We start from the raw sequence: 16,357 nt of genomic DNA on the forward strand, positions 1-16,357 counted from the left end.
GGGCGGTAAGCATTTTTTGTCCAAATGTATAGAAATGTTCAGAAGGATTCTACAGGCCTGTAAGGACTATTTCTTGTTTTTACCAACTGAAATACAGAATTCTACATTGGAGTGCGTTAGCCCTCTTCCATGCTCAAGGGTGTGGCTCCGGATGTGCCCTGGTACTGGAGACATTTGAACTCTTGGATTGGCCAAATACAAAGACTAAGATTGATAGGGTCAAGTGTCTACAAACAGATGTTGACTCCCAACTAAACATTCTTTGAAAAAGCTAAACATACCTACTGAAAACACACTACCATCTGGCATCATTGAACAGAATGTAGCTTGTGAAATGATTATATGTCCTTAAGTGTATCTTGAGGCTTTTTTGTTTTTTTTTTCTGAGGTCATCATACCTTTCATATGTGTTTCAACAGGAAATTCAAGATATGGTTACTGGTGACCATAAGGGAATATCTGGCTTCCGTTGGTAGGGCAGTGTCTGCAGACAGCTTTGTTTACCAGATCTCTGTATTCCAGAATAAAGCCTGCTATGTATGTCTTCAGAGAGCATTGCAGAGATGCACTGGCACACAGTTATAATGTTGTAGAGTTTAGAAACATACATCCTTTTATCAGCTTTGACTAGTGGCTCTCTGTAGTTCCAAGTTTAAGATGTTTTTCACAGAAAGTGTGGTATACCCTACACATATGGGACATCAATTTGCCCTATGAAGTCATTTTTCGCAACTTTAGCGGCTCACTGCCGTGTTACAAATTGGACTTGAACTGCGTCGAATTCCTCTTGGCCGAGGTGGTTTTTCCGTTTCGACATTTTTGTGTGTTCTGTTGATGTGGTATTTTTTGAGTTTCTTGAAATTTCTAGTAATAGCAGGACAATGTATGGGTAACAGATTGGCTATTACATGCCTTCTGTGGCTTCGGTCAGAAAGGTTGTGGGATGGACACTTTAACTCTGAAGGATCTGTAGAAGGTTTCCTACTTGAGTTTCTGTCTCAGAGTTCTTGTGCTTCAAGCAACGTGACGATAGCTCTGAGTAGTCAGTTGTGTGAGTAAGCTTCCTTGGTGGTGGCACCATGGAACCCCAGTGATTGTATCTTCACTGGAAGTGGAAGGTATTCGAATCCCTGGAATGAATTTATCCCTGATCATTATGCTCGGAAGTGAACATTTCACTGAGGGTTCTCCGTATTCTGGAGAGGGGAGGTTTCCTGTACATGTAAAGAGTCAGTTTGAGTTGGTCTCTTGAGTATGGTCTCTTCAGTCACTCAGCACCAGTCCTTGGCCAGAGTCACAGATTTGCCTACCATATTTCATTGCCAGGTCTTTAATTTCTTCTGTTCCTTGGTTGTATTGATAAAAGGCAGCTTATTAATTTTGCACTGCTTCCAGAGTCACAGAGTTGGCACTGGTTTGTGATGTTTTGTGAGGAAGAGTAAATAACTGCAGGCCAGGAGTTTCCATGGAAATTTGTGACCCTGAGCCCAATGGACTCTGGCACTGTGGAAAATCCAGAAACAGTCAGTCAGTAACTTTACGTTTGCAAAGTCACCAATGTTCTGGAGCATGCCTGCAGGGTTTGGGACCAAGGAATTGTCCAGTGGATACTTTCAGACCCCTCCGAAGCTCTTAGCCCAAACAGACATACATGTATAAATTTGGTCATATCTCTGTATATTGCAGAAGAAAAGGGATATAGACAATATCCATATTTGGGAAACTGTTTATTTTTACTTGCTGAGCATGTACCTGTGGAAGCATCTCAACCATGGATACGTTTGCTGTATACGTTTTAGGTGGAGTTGCCTATGGAGAGATGACAACACAGCTCTCAAGATGGTTCCATCGTACCCGGAGATTCAAGGAAGCCCTTGGAATTGGTATGGCCATGAGTCTGAAGAAAACAAGGAGATGGCTCAGGCAGTAAACATTTTTTGGCCAGTGTTATGGAGATGTTAAAGGGAATTGCATAGCCAGCAAGGCCTATTTCTTGTTTTTCATCAGCTGCCATGCAGAGGTCCACTTGGTGTGTGCATTGGCCCTTTCCCAGTCTCACTGGTGTGGTTCTTTATGCTCACCAGCACTGGAGACTTCTGAGGGCTCTGGCTGTGCAACTGCTGTACCCTGTAGTAGGCACACAAGGGCATGTGCCTGTGAACGTGCATGGATTGATGATGACTGCTATCTAAACATTCCTTGGAAAAGCTGAACAAAATGAGTGAAAACTCCTTACCGTCTCACTCATTGAACTGAGGTCCAGCACATTTCACCAAGGCAGGGTAAATGAGTGAGGGACCATTTGTTCATACCCCTGCCAATAAGAAGTGCCTGAACCCTTGCAAGCCTCAGTCTCACGGACAGTCGAAACGTTTTCTCAGGTAGATGTCTAGTTCTAGCAGATTCCCTGGTGGGATGGCTGCTCTTGAGTGCAGGATTGCCAGCATTGTGTGTTTTGTTTCAGTTGGTCATTGTGGTGGTGGCATAGGAATGGTTTTCCCTCATGTGGCTGCATTTTTGCATTTTTGTCCATCAGGTTTGCCTGTTGACTGCATGTCACTACATGAAGGGTAACGGAGACCCATCCGTCATGCCGAGTCCCCATTAGGTCAATTAGTCATACACGTTCTGTTGTTTCCTGTTTCGGTGAAGGAATTTGACTGCCAATGGTGTTCCAGTAGCATGAATAGGAAATCAAGATGGGAGGTTATCCATACTCACTTCAACCACCAACACAGTGCAGCCCTGTTAAGTTTTCCAGAAATTGACTTGTCCATCTCTTCTGCAGGGGAATCCAAATGCTCTCCTGATTGATAACCCTGGTCAGGTGAACATGGAGAGTATAGCTTGTGATGTGATTGTATGTCCACTTGTGTATCACGAGCTTATTTTGCATTTTGGGGGCTGTCCCACTTGTACTGTTTGGGGAACTGAATGTATGGTGAGTGGTGGCCGAAAGGGGATGTCTGGAGGCCATTGGTAAGGTATTTTTGCAGTCAGCTTTTGTTTATCTGGTGTCTGTATTCCAGTGAGTAACTGTGCTATTACGTGTCTTCAGAAGTCACTGAAGAAATGCATGGGCAGAGTGTTGCCAACCATGGATGTTTTAGTTTGGAACCAATATTCGTTTCTCTCCTTTGACTTGTGACCCACTGAGGTTTCAAGTTTAAGGATTTTTTCAAAGAAAGTCCACTTCTTCACACATTTCGGATGTCAGTTTGAGCAATAGAGCCGTTCTTTGCAAGTCCAAGAGGCTTACTGCCATGGTAGAAATTACACTTAAACTACATCAGAGTCCATTATTTGAGTGTGGTTTTTTTTTTTTTTCCAGTTTTGGCATTTTTGTGTGTTCTGTTGATGGGGTATTTTATGTATTTCTTCAACATTATAATATAGCAGATAATGTACGTGTGACAGATTGGATGTTACATGGGTTCCACAGGTTAGGTCAGGAGGATCCTGGAATAGTCGTTCCAACTCTTGAGGACCTGTAGACAGTTTCCTCCTTGAGTTTCTCCGTCAGGGTGCTTGTGCTCCAGACAGAATGGTGAGAGCTCTGAATAGTCAGTTGTGAGAGAACTTTTTCTCAGTGGTGACAGCAGTGAAGCCCAGTGGTTGTGGCCGTGAGTTGCAAGTGATAAGATCTTCGAATCTCTGAAAGGGATTTGTTACAGACCATTGCTTATCAGAAGTGACAGAGTTAATGAGACTTGTCTATTGTCCTTGAGATGGGTGGTTTTGTGTAGTTTTAATGAGGCAGCCCATGGTTTGTGTCAGTTTTGGCCTGTTTGTCATGCAGCTTTGTCACTGGGCTTTCTCACCTGTGCTTCTTGGAGAACTTGAGGTTTGGTGAGTGGTGCCCCGGAGAGAATGTCTGGCGACCATTCTACTGAATTTCTGCATTTAGGTTCTGTTTACCTGCAGTGTATATTCTGGTGAATAAGTGTGTTATTATGTGTCTTCAGAGGGCATTGAAATGATGCATGGGCACAGTGTTGTCAACCATGGATGACTGAGTCTCCAGGAGGCACAGAGAACATGATGCCAAAGTATTGTTATATCATGCCCTTTTCATTGTCCTTTGTGATTTTTACCTGCGTTGTCCTTCTGTACGGACTTCACAGGTGCCTCTCTTTCCTCTTACATTTTTCAGGTGGAGTTTTTCTGCAGTGAAAGCCAAGTGCATTGACGGAAATTCCAGGTTACATTTCAGTCCAGCAGAGGGGAGGGGATCACTAAACTAATGGTGGCCTTTCATCTGAATGCAGGCGTTGAGTCATCCAGGGCAGGTCAGTATATTTGTGCCATACCAGACCGGTATTCTCACGAGGGTTCCATAGGCCCTCAGTGACCTATTTCTTCTCATGTCGTTAATGGCATGTGGAGTTTATCCTCCTGGGTAGATTGGCTCCTCCCTTCACTCAGTGCCTTGACCCCAGAGCTCCATTGCTGATGGTCTTTTGAGTTCTTCAGTTGACCAAAAGGACATACCACATCTTGGACAATCCAGAGGCTATGAATGTGCTTGGATCGTTTATGACTTCCACACATACATTCCTTGGAAATCTGAACAAAATGAGTGAGAAACCCCTACTGTCTCTCTTAGCAACCTGAGGTCCAGCATACCATCTGATTCTGGCCAATACAGGAGTCAAGGACAGCATCCAGTGGCTCCTCCTCGTGGCCCCACATTAGACCAGAACTTCTTGAAGTGCCCAGATTTGTGCACAGGGCAGAATCCAGCTGTACAGACCTCACTGGGTAGCAGCTTCCCTGGCAGGTTGGCTACACTTTGAGGGTAATCTAGCCAACACGTGTCCAGGTTGAATGAGTACATGAGTGAGTGACCAAGTGGAGTTGGCCCTGTGATCCCGCAGCATGGTCTCCGCTGGCATTTTTTTTGCTGTTGTTCAGGCACACCCTCTAAGTGCCAGTACCTACTACAAGGAAAGAGAGCCTCATAGGCTATGCTTAGAATCTCATGTCACGCAATTAGCAAGATCTTTTGGCGTTGTTTTATTGTGTGAGTAAGACGTGTATCAGTCGGGATGTATAGAATGAAAAACAGTGTGTGACGGTCATTTAGCTACATTCATTTCATGCAAGAACCAGTCCACTCACATGGTTTTGAATCGTTGTCTTGTCTATGCTATGGCAACATGCTTTGGCTACTGTTGGCCATGGAAGGAAAGAAACAGGGAGAATTGCTCATAAAATGTATAAGTTGCAAAAGTGTGTTTGGCAGAGGATTTTTTTCCTAAGGTTGGCCTAGGTGTTTCTGTGCTTTTCAATTTGGAAATGAGGAGTCTGAGATAAAGTTCCTGGAAGGGACTGTCCCGATATGTATGGGTGGGTGTATTTTGTCCTCTGATCTTTAATGACCTAGTGTGTATATTCCTAAGTTGGTAGCTTGCTGTTTGTCTTTATGGAGCTTTGAAAAGATCCATTGGCATACGCTTGCCTTCCATAATTAAAGCCTAACTGGAATCATTCATTTGTGTCTATGTTTTGGCCATTCTCCCTCCATGGATCTTTGGGGCAGGTGTTTTTTGAGGATACCTTGTTGCAACCCCTGACACAGTGAATATATGACTTTGTATCAGTGCACTTAGTCCTGAAAGCCAGGGCAATGATTTGTGTAGTGTCTGGGCAATTCACTGGCAAGGGAAGCATTATACCTTACCTTCGTCAGAATCGTCTCAGTTGTGGATGTCATTCATCTCATTGGTTTCCGATGTTACTGCGATTTAAGCAGTTCAGTTGTTAGAGGAATAATAGATGAGAAGTTGATGCCTGGCTATTTCAGATATGGGAGTTTAGGATACTCTTGACTTTTCTCCTTTTGGCTCTGGGATTGTATGTTGCAAGGAACTGAAACTTGAGGTTAGACTGAAACGTGGTTGTGTGGGATGCAGGGAGGTGATACCTTTGTGTGGTGAGGTGAGTGGTGAAGTGTCCTGAGCCGCCACAGCATTGAAGCTCAGAGAATGTGAAAAGGCAAGTAACGTGGGAACGGTCGCAGCTTCCTGTTGGAGCCTTGAGCCCCCTGTACGGTGCCTACCCATTGAGCTCTCGGCTGAGGATTGACCCTGGGCCTAGGGAGGCATTTTTTATTAGGTATGGTGAGAAAGTAGCATGTTTGAGTCGGGGTTGCTCTTGTAAGCCTGGCAGCTTCTGCTTCTTGTCCTATTTGCCAAAGATGCCACGTATTAACAGTGTCTGTATTCTTGGGCGCTCGTAAGTGTCTGCCTGGTGGAAGTTCAGTTCTGATGTCTTCCAAAGATACAACACAGGTGTTGCTGTCAAACTCCTTTCAAGGTAGAAGGTAGAGAAAGAGGTGGGATGCTTTCAAAGAAAACCATTTATCTAGGGCACAAGGCATCTTTTAGCTCCCACAAGTCATCAAGATGGATACGTTTATGTAGCAGCTCATTGCCCTTCACGTGTACACATGCTTAGTTTTTGACCTAATGATTGTCCCCAGTGGATCCTTGGTACCATGTTATGTAGCTCGCTAAATCCACACGTGTGCACAAGCACACATACATATGTGTATGATGTCACTCGTACATACATGCATGCCTCCATCCGTATTGAAAGTTAATGAAGTATAGCCGCAGGCTAGCCCCCAGAAATCTAATAGCCTTGTGATTGTTGCCTGTGTGATCCCTGCATATGGATCATGAGTAACTCTCTTTCCTCTTACATTTTTCAGATGGAGTTTTTCTAGAATGAAAGCCAAGTAGATAGAAGAAAATTCCAGGTTGTATTTCAGTCTCATAGAGGGGAGAGAGTCACTGGACTAATGGTGATGTTAGGTCTGAATACATGCCTTGGATCACCCAGTTCAGGTCAGTATATTTGTGCCATAACAGACTGGTATTTTCACTAGATTTACATTGGACTGAAGTGACCTATTTCTTCTCATGTCGTTAAGGGCATGTGGAGTTTCACATTTTGAATGGATTGTCTCTGTTTGCTCAGTGCCTGGGCCCCGGAGCTCCAAGATGCTTGCGGACATTTGAGTTCTTCAGTTGCAGTTATTCAAGTTTAGGATAATCTTGGCTTTTCTCCTTTTGGCTCTGGGATTGTACGCTGCAAGGAATTGGAATTTGAAGTTAGACTGAAAGGTGGTTGTGTGGCCTGCATGGAGGTGATACTTTTGTATGGTGAGGTGAGTGGTGAAGTGTCCGGTACTTCCACAACATTGAAGCTCAAAGAATGTGGGAACGTGTCCAATTCCCTAATGGAGACTTGAGCCCCCAGTATTGTGCCTACCCATTGAGCTCTCAGCTGAGGATTGCACTGGGGCCTAGGTAGGGAATTTTCATTAGTTATGATGAGCAAGTGGCAGATTTGAGTCAGGGTTGATCTTGTAAGCCTGGAAGCTTCTACTTCTTGTCCTGTTTGCTAGAGCTGCCACATTTTATCACAGTGTGTATATTCTGGGGTGCTTGTTAGTGTCAGTTCCGATGTTTTCCACAGATAGAGTTAGCACTGTCAAACTCGTTTTCAGGTAGAAGGTAGAGAAAGAGGTGGGGTGCTTTCAAAGAAAGCCATTTATCCAGGGCACAAGGCACCTTTTACCATTCACAAGGGGTCAAGATCGGAACATTTATGTAGCAGCTCATTGCCCTTCAGGTGTATGCGTGCTAAGTATTTGAACGGGTGATTGTCCCCAACAGATCACTGGCACCGTGTTACCGAGCTCTCTAAATACATACACATGCATAAGCACGCATACATATGTATATGATGTCATGCATACATACATGCATGCCTCTATCGACATTCAAAGTCAATGAGGTATAGCCTCTAGTTTTTCCACCGGGAAACCACTGGCTTTGTGATCATTGCCTGTGTGTTCCCTGCATGTGCATCTCATCAGTGCCTCTCTTTCCTCTTACATTTTTTAGTTGGAATTTTTCTGGAATGAAAGCCAAGTGGATTGAAGGGAATTCCAGGTTCCGTTTCATCCTCCCAGAGGAGAGAGATTGTCACTGGAGTGATGGTGACGTCGGGTCTGAATACATACACTGGATCACCCAGCTCAGGTTAGTATATTTGTGCTGGAACAGACCGGTATTGCCAGTAGAATTCCATATCTGCTAAGTGACCTATTTCTTCTCATGTCATTAATGGCATGCAGAGTTTCACCTCTTGAGTGGATTGGCTCCTCTGTTCACTCAGTGCCTTGGCCTTGGAGCTCCATGTTGCTGGCAGTCTTTTGAGCTCATCGATTGACCAAAAGGACAAACTACACCTTGAACAATCCAGTGGCTATGAGTGTACTTCGATCGATGATGACTTCCGCATATACATTCCTTGGAAATCTGAACAAAATGAGTGAAAAACTCCTACTGTCTCACTCATCGACCTGAGGTTCACTACATTGTCTGATTCTGGCCAATACATCAGTGAGGGATAACGTTCATTGGCTCCCCTTCATGGCGCCACACTCTGCCAGAACTTCTGCAAGTGCCCAGATTTGTGCACGGGGCAACATCCAGTCCTGCACACCTCATTGGGTACCAGATTCCCTGGTGCATTGACCAACTTCGAGGGTATGCGAGCCCACATGGGTGCAGGTCTAATGAGCATACGAGTGAGTGAATTGGTCATGTAGGCCTGGTGATCCCACGCCGTACTCTTCTGGCTTTTTTTGTCCTTCAGGCATACCCTCTAAATGCCCATCCCTACTACAAGGAAAGAGCCTCAGAGACTATGATTAGAGTCTCATCATGCAATTAGCAAGATCTTTTGGTGGTTTTTTTTTATTGTGTGAGTGAAATGGGTGTCATTCCGGATGTATGGAATGAAAAACAGTGTATGATGGCCATGTAGCTACATTCGTTTCACACAAGAACCAATTCAGTTACATGGTTTCGAATCATGGACTGTCTGTGCTATGGCCACATGCTTTGGCGACTGTTGGCCATGGGAAGAAGAGGGAGAATTGCTCGTAAACTGTTCATGTGTCCTACTGCGTCTTTCACAGAGGTTTTTTTTCTGAGCTTGGCCAAAGTGTTTCTGTGGTTTCCAGTTTAGAGGTGAGGAATTTGAGATACAGATTCTGGAAGGGAGTGTTCAGATGTGCACGGGTCAGTGTAGTTTGGCTTCTGACGTTTAATGACCTACTGTGTATATTCCTGAGTTGTCTGCTTGCTGCTTTTCTTTACAGAGCATTGAAGAGGTCCATTGGCTTATGCTCCCTCCTATCATTAAAGTCCAACCAGAAACATTCATTCATGTCTTCAGTTTGTGCATTCTCTCTCCGTAGTTCCTTGGGACAGGTGTTTTTCACAGAAGCCATATCTCACCCCCAGGCACAGTGAGTATATGACTTGGCATTAGTGTGCTTAGTCCTGGAAGTCAGGGCAGTGAGCCCTGTTAGTGTCTGGGGAGTTCACTGGCAGGGGAAGCATTGTACCTTACCTTCATCATAATCCTCTCAGTCGTGTGTATCATTTATTACATTGGTTCTAGTGTCTCCGTGGTTGAAACAGTACAGGTGTTTGACTAGCAATAGACGATATGTTAACGTCTGGCTGTTTCAGTTATGCAAGGTCAGGATGATCTTCATATTCTTCCTTTTGGTTCTGGGATCGTACATCGCAAGGAACTGGAACTTGAGGTTAGACTGAAGGGTGGTTGTGTGGTGTGCATGGAGGTGATACCTTTGTGTGGTGATGTGAGCGATGGAGGGTACTGCACTGCCATAGCGTTGAAGTTCAAAGAATGTGAAAAGGCAAGTAAAGAGGGAATTGCCCAACTCCCCGTTGGAGACCTTAGCCGCCAATATTGTGCCCACTCATCGAACTCTCGGCTGAGGATTGTTCCTGCGCCTAGATAGGCATTTTTTATTAGCTATGGTGAGCAAGTAGGAAGATAAAATCAGGGTTGACCTTGTAAGCCTGGCAGCTTCTGCTGCTTATCTTATTTGCTAGAGGTGCTGCATTTTATTGAAGTATATTTATTCTCAGGTGCTCGTCAGTGTCTGTCCAGGGGCAGTTCAGTTCTGATGTCTTCCAAAGCTATAACATAGGTGTCACTGTCAAACTCATTTTCAGGTAGAAGGCTGAGAAAGATGCAGGGTACTTTCAAAGAAAGCCATTTATCCAGGGCACAGGGCACTTTTTAATATCCACAAGTGGTCAAGACGGGTACATTCATGTAGCAGCTCATTGCCCTTCAGGTGTATGCGTGCTGAGTTTTGGACCCGATGATTGTCCCCAGCGGATCTTTGTTAATGTGTTATGTAGCTCTCTAAATACATGCATGTGCACAAGCACACATACATATGTATATGATGTCACTCAAAGAAACATGCATGCTTCCATCCATATTCAGTCAATGAGACATAGCTGCAGGCTGTCCCACTGGAAATCCAATGGCCTTGTGGTTGTTGCCTGTGTTGTACCTGCACATGGATCTCATGAATTCCTCTCTTTCCTCTTACGTTTTCCAGATGGAGTTTTTCTGGAATGAAAGCCGAGTGGATTGAAGGAATTCCAGGTTGCATTTCAGTCTCCCAGAGGGGAGAGATTCTCTGGACTAATGGAGGCGTTGGTTCCGAATGCATCCGTTGGGTCGCACCGGGCAGGTTAGTATATTTGTTCCACAACAGATCAGTATTCTCACTAGGATTCCATAGGCCTGAAGTGACATATTTCTTCTCATGTCATTAATGGCCCGTGCAGTTTCACCTCTTGAGTGGATTGGCTCTTTTGTTCTCTCAGTGCCTTGGCCTTGGAGTTCCATATTGCTCGTGGTCTTTTGAGTCCTTTGGCTGACCAAAAGGACAGACTACACCTTGAGCAATCCAGTAGTTATGAATGTTTTTGAATTGACGATGACTTCCACATATACATTCCTTGGGAATCTGAACAAAACTAGTGAAAAACCTGTATTGTCTAGCTCATTGACCTGTGGTCCAGTACATTGATTCTGGCTAACACATGAGTGAGGAACAACATCCACTGGCTCCCTTTCGTGGCCCCACACTCCTCCAGTACTTCTGGAAGTGCCCAGATTTGCGCACAGGGCGATATCCAGTCCTATAGATCTTTTTGGGTACCAGATTCCCTGGTGGTTTGGCTCACTTTGTGGGTAAGCTAGGCAACACCAGTATAGGTTGAATGAGCACACAAGTGTGTGTCCAGATGGCATAGGCCCAGTGTCATGGTTGAATTATGTCCCCTAAAACTGTGTGTATTAACTTGGTTAGCTATGATTCCCAGTATTCTGTGGTTGTCCTCCATTTTGTGATTTTAATTAGGGTGGGATTATAACACCCTTACTAGATCACATCCCTGATCCCATGCAAAGGGAGTTTCGCTGGGGTGTGGTCTGCACTACCTTTGGTTTCTCAGGAGATAAAAGGAAAGGAAGTAAGCAGAGAGTTGGGGTCTTCATACCACCAAGAAAGCAGTGCTGGAATCAGAGCGCTTCCTTTGGACTCAGGGTCCCTGCGTGGAGAAGCTCCTATTCTGGGGGTGGACTAATGGGAAGGCCCACAGAGTGAAGGAGCCTTCCCCTGGAGTTGATGCCCTGAATTTGGACTTTTAGTCTACTTAACTGTGAAGAAATAAACTTCTCTTTGTTAAAGCCATCCATTTGTGGTATTTCTATTATAGCAGCACTAGTTAACCAAGACACCCAGTTATCCCTCAGCATGGTCTCTGCTGGCATTTTCTTTTTTTGTCCTTTGTGCATACCCTCTAACTGCCAGTCCCTACTACAAGGAAAGAAAGCCTCATAAGCTACGTTTAGAGTCTCATGTCACAAAATTAGCAAGATCTTTTGGCATTTTTTTAATGTGTGAATAAAACTTGTCAGTCAGGTTGTGTAGAATGAAAAACAGCATGTGATGGTCATGTACCTACACTCATTGCAGTCTGGAACTAATCCAGTCACATGGGTTCAAATTACTGCATTGTCTATGCTACTGCAACATGCCTCCTTGGCTGTTGGCCATTGGAAGAATGAAGGAGAATTGCCATCAAGTTCCATTAAGTGTCCTAAAGTGTGTTTGGCAGAGAATTTTTTTTCCTAACAGTGGTCTAGGTGTTTCTGTGCTTTTCAGTTTGGAAGTAAGGAGTCTGAGTTACAGTTCCTGGAAGGGAATGTGCAGATGTGTACCAGTGGGTGTAGTTTGGCCTCCGATCTTTAATGACCTATTATGTATATTCCCAAGTTGTTAGCTTTGTGTTTGTCTTTATGGAGCCTTGAAAAGATCCATTGGCATATGCTTACCTTCCATCATTAAAGTCCAACTGGAAACGTTAATTTGTGTCGCTAGTTTGCCCATTCTGCATCTGTGGATTTCGGGGCAGGTTTTTTTTTTTGCAGATCCCCTATCTCACACCCTGGCACAGGAAATATATGATTTGGTAACATTGTTCTTAGTCCTGGAAGTCAGGGTAATGAGCCTTATAGTGCCTGGGCAATTCACTGGTAGGGGAAGCATTGTACCTAACCCTCATCGGAATCATCTCAGTTGTGGATACCATTCGTCTCATTGGTTTCCGGTGTCTTTTAGATTGAAGCAGCTCAGTAGTTTCAGGAGTGATATGCTGATGTCTGGCTGTTTCAGTTACACAAGTTTAGGATCATCTTGGCTTTTCCCCTTTTGGCTTTGGGATTGTGCGTCACGAGGAATTGGAATTTGAAGTCAGACTGCAGGATGGTTGTATGGCCTCCCTTCGTGTGGTCAGGTCAGTGGTAACATTTCTGTGCTGCCACAGCATTAAAGTTCAAAGAATGTGAACAGGTAGGTAAAATGGGAATGGGCCCAACTCCCTGATGGAGAGTTGAGCCTCCAATACCATGCCAACTAACTGAGCTCTTGGCTGAGGATTTTGCCTCTGTAGATAGGGCATTTTTTATTAGTATGATGCGCAGTTGGCCAATTTGAATCAGGGTTGACCTTGTAAGCCTGGCAGCTTTTGCATCTTGTCCTGTTTGCCAGGGGTGCTGCATATTATTGCAGTGTCTATATTCTGGGTTGCTCGTAAGAGTCTTATCAAGGGCAGTTCAGTTCTGATGTCTTTCAAAGATACAACGTAGGTGTCACTGTCAAACTCATTTTAAGGTAGAAATTAGAGAAGGAGGTGGGGTGCGCAACTTCTAAATACACTTGTGTGCACAAGCACACATACATATGTGTATGATGTCACTGATACGTACACACATGCCTCCATCCATACTAAGCGCTAATGAAGTATAGCTGCAGGCTATCCCTCATGACTGTTGCCTGTAATGTACCTGCATATGAATCTCATAAGTGCCTGTCTTTCCTCTTACTTTTTTTAGATGGAGATTTTCTGGAATGAAAGCCAAGTGGATTAAAGGAAATTCCAGATTGTATTTCAGTCCTACAGAGTGGAGAGAGTCATTGGACTAATGGTGGTATTGGGTCTGAACACAGGCATTGGATCGCCGAGAGCAGGTCAGTATATTCGTGGTGTAATGGACCAGAATTCTCAAGTGGATTCAGTAGACCCACAGTGACCTGTTCCTTCTCATACGCTAAAGGCATGCAGAGTTTCATGTCTTGAGTGGATTGACTCCTGTGTTCGTTCAGTGCCTTGGCCCAGTTCAGTGGTTAAGAATGTACTTAGATCAATGATGAAATCCATATATACATTCCTTGGAAATCTGAACAAAATGAGTGAAAAACCCCTACCGTCTTGCTCATCGACCTGAGTTCCACATTGTCTTATACTGGCCAATACATGAATGAGGGACAACATTCATTGGCTCCCCTTTGTGGCTCCACATTCTGCCAGAACTTCTGGAAGTTCCCAGTTTTGCACATAGGACGACATCTAGTCCTACACCTCACTGAGTAGCAGATTCCCTGGTGGATTGGCCCCCCTTTGAGAGCAAGGTAGCCCACACGTGTACAGGTGGAATGAGCAAATGAGTGAGTGAGCAGGCAGCATAGGTCCCATGATCCTGCAGCATGGTATCTGTTGGCTTTTTTTTTTCTGTCCTTCAGGCATATCCTCTAGGTGCTAGTTCCTACTATGAGGAAAGAGGGCCTTATAGGCAATGCTTAGAGTCTCATGTCATTCAATGAGGATGATCTTTTGACGTTTATTTATTGTGCAAGTAGAATGAAAAACAATATGTGATGGTCATGTAGCTGTATTCATTTCACCGAAGAACCAATCCAGTCACATGGTTTCAGATCATTGCCTTGTCTGTCCTATGGCAACATGCCTTGGCAACTATTGGCCAAGGGAAGGAGTAAAGAGGGAGAATCGTTTGTAAAGTGTTTAAGTGTCCTAAAGTGTGTTTGGCGGAGGATTTTTTTTCCTAAGGTTGCCCTAGGTGTTTCTGTTTTTTTCTTTTTATAAGATTGTCTTAGGTGTTTCTGTACTTTTCAACTTGGAAGTGAGGAGTTTGAGATACAGTTCCTGGATGGGAATGTGTGGATGTTCATGAGTGGGTGTAATTTGGCCTCCCTCCTTTAATAACCTACTGTGTATATTTCTGAGTTGTTAGTTTGCTGTTTGTCTTTATGGAGCATTGAAGAGATCCATTGGGATAGGCATGCCTTCCATCATTAAAGTCCGACTGGAAACATTCATTCGTGTCTCCACTTTGCCCATTCTCCCTCCATGGTTCTGTGGGGCAGGTGTTTTTCATGGAAGCCCTGTCCCACCCTATCTCACTCCCCGGCACAGCGAATGTGTGACTTGGTGTCAGTGTGCTTAGTCCTGGAAGTCAGGGCAGTGAGCTGTCTCTGGGAAATTCACTGGCAGGGAAAACAGTATACCTTACCTTCATTGGAATCCCCTCAATTGTGGGAGTCAGTCATTTCATTGGTTCCGGTGTCTTTGTGGTTTAAGCAGTTCATCTGTTTGAGAAGTGATGGATGATACGTTGACATTTGGCTGTTTCAGTTATTCTAGTTTAGGATGATCTTGGTATCCCTCCATTTGGCTCTGGGATTGTATGTCACAAAGAATTGGGACTTGAGGTTAGACTGCAGTGTGGTTGTGTGGCGTGCGTGGAGGTGCTATCTTTGTGTGGTGAGGTGATTGTTGAGGTGTCCTGTGCTGCCTCATTATTGAAACTCTTAGCAGATTCCCTTGTGGGTTGGCCTCACTTTGAGGGCAGGCTTGCTACAGATTTACAGATTAAATGAGTACATGTGTGAGTGTCTAGGCGGTGTAGGCCTGGTGATCCCGCAGCATGGGTGTGTGCTGGCCTTTTGTCCTTTGGGCATAACCCCTAGCTTCCTATCCCTACTACAGGGAAAGAAAAGGTTATCGGTATGCTTAGAGTCTCATGTCATGCAGTTAGGGAGATCTTTATGCATATTTTCATTTGATGAGGAACACGAGTGTCTGCCAGGATGTGTAGAATTGAAAATGATACGCGATGATCACGTAGCTATACTCATTTCACGCAAAACCTATCCAGTCGCATAGCTTTGAATCATTGCCTTGTTTATGCTCTGGCAACATGCTGTGGCGACTGTTTGCCATGGGAAACAGGAAAGAGGGTGAATTGCTCCTAAAAGTGTTTACGTGTCCTAAAATGTGTTTGGCAGAGGATTTTTTTCTTAAGTTTGATGTAGGTGATTCTGTGCTTTTCAGTTTGGTAGTGAGGAGTCTGAGCTACAGCTCGTGGATTGGAACGTTCAGGTGTGCACAGGTGGATTGTAGGTCGGCCTCCAACCTTTAATGACTTACTGTGTATATTCCCCAGTGTTTGTTCGCTTGTTGTCTTTGTGGAGTGTTGAAGAGATCCACTGGCATACCCTTGCCTTCCATCGTTAAATTTCTATTAGAAGCATTTATTCGTGTCTCCATTGCCCATTCTCCCTCTGTGGTTCTTCAGGGAAGGTGTTTTTCACAGCTCTATCTCTCCTCTCTGGCACAGCGATATATGACTTAGTAACTGTGCACTTAGTCCTGGAAGTCTGAGCAATGAGGCTTGTAGCATCTGGGTAATCCACTGGCAGGGGAAGCATTGTACCTTACCTTTATCAGAACCCTGTCAGTTGTGGGTGTAATTCATTTTTTTGGAATTTATTATAGAACATCAAAGGGCTTCAACAGCCAAAGCAAACAAAGTTTTATACAATTTTTTTTCTTTTTTGTGAAAGTTTACATAGCCAGTTAGGCTCCCATTTGGCAATTTACACCCCACTTTGTTCAGTGACATTAGTTATCTTTGTCGTAATGTGTGAACATTCTCTTTGTGTTCTTGTTGTTCTATCTGCAGTACTCTAGTTTTCCTCCCCCATATCTTCTCATCTTAGCCTTAGAGTAAATTTTGACCTTTTGATCTCTTACACATGGTTTTTTGTAGAACACCATTCTCATGGTTAGTATCCTTT

At 44.3% G+C, this 16,357-nt stretch overlaps 6 non-coding genes across 6 annotated transcripts; all 6 read left to right on the top strand.

Annotated features, from left to right (window-relative positions):
• The first annotated feature begins 233 nt into the window (after positions 1-233).
• LOC126057401 (small nucleolar RNA SNORD116) lies at positions 234-324 on the top strand. The gene has a single exon (XR_007512491.1). It is a non-coding gene; the product is annotated as a small nucleolar RNA SNORD116 (small nucleolar RNA).
• Positions 325-2,168: 1,844 nt separating this feature from the next.
• Positions 2,169-2,261, top strand: LOC126057383 (small nucleolar RNA SNORD116). Its single transcript, XR_007512478.1, has one exon. It is a non-coding gene; the product is annotated as a small nucleolar RNA SNORD116 (small nucleolar RNA).
• A 2,266-nt stretch (positions 2,262-4,527) lies between these two features.
• Positions 4,528-4,619, top strand: LOC126057387 (small nucleolar RNA SNORD116). Its single transcript, XR_007512481.1, has one exon. It is a non-coding gene; the product is annotated as a small nucleolar RNA SNORD116 (small nucleolar RNA).
• Positions 4,620-8,294: 3,675 nt separating this feature from the next.
• Positions 8,295-8,386, top strand: LOC126057389 (small nucleolar RNA SNORD116). Its single transcript, XR_007512483.1, has one exon. It is a non-coding gene; the product is annotated as a small nucleolar RNA SNORD116 (small nucleolar RNA).
• A 2,457-nt stretch (positions 8,387-10,843) lies between these two features.
• LOC126057393 (small nucleolar RNA SNORD116) lies at positions 10,844-10,935 on the top strand. The gene has a single exon (XR_007512487.1). It is a non-coding gene; the product is annotated as a small nucleolar RNA SNORD116 (small nucleolar RNA).
• Positions 10,936-13,620: 2,685 nt separating this feature from the next.
• On the top strand, positions 13,621-13,712 carry LOC126057388 (small nucleolar RNA SNORD116). Its single transcript, XR_007512482.1, has one exon. It is a non-coding gene; the product is annotated as a small nucleolar RNA SNORD116 (small nucleolar RNA).
• Positions 13,713-16,357: the final 2,645 nt, after the last annotated feature.

This window comes from Elephas maximus, chromosome 13 (genome assembly GCF_024166365.1).
Source record: "Elephas maximus indicus isolate mEleMax1 chromosome 13, mEleMax1 primary haplotype, whole genome shotgun sequence".
In the NCBI taxonomy this organism is placed as follows: Eukaryota; Metazoa; Chordata; class Mammalia; order Proboscidea; family Elephantidae; genus Elephas; species Elephas maximus.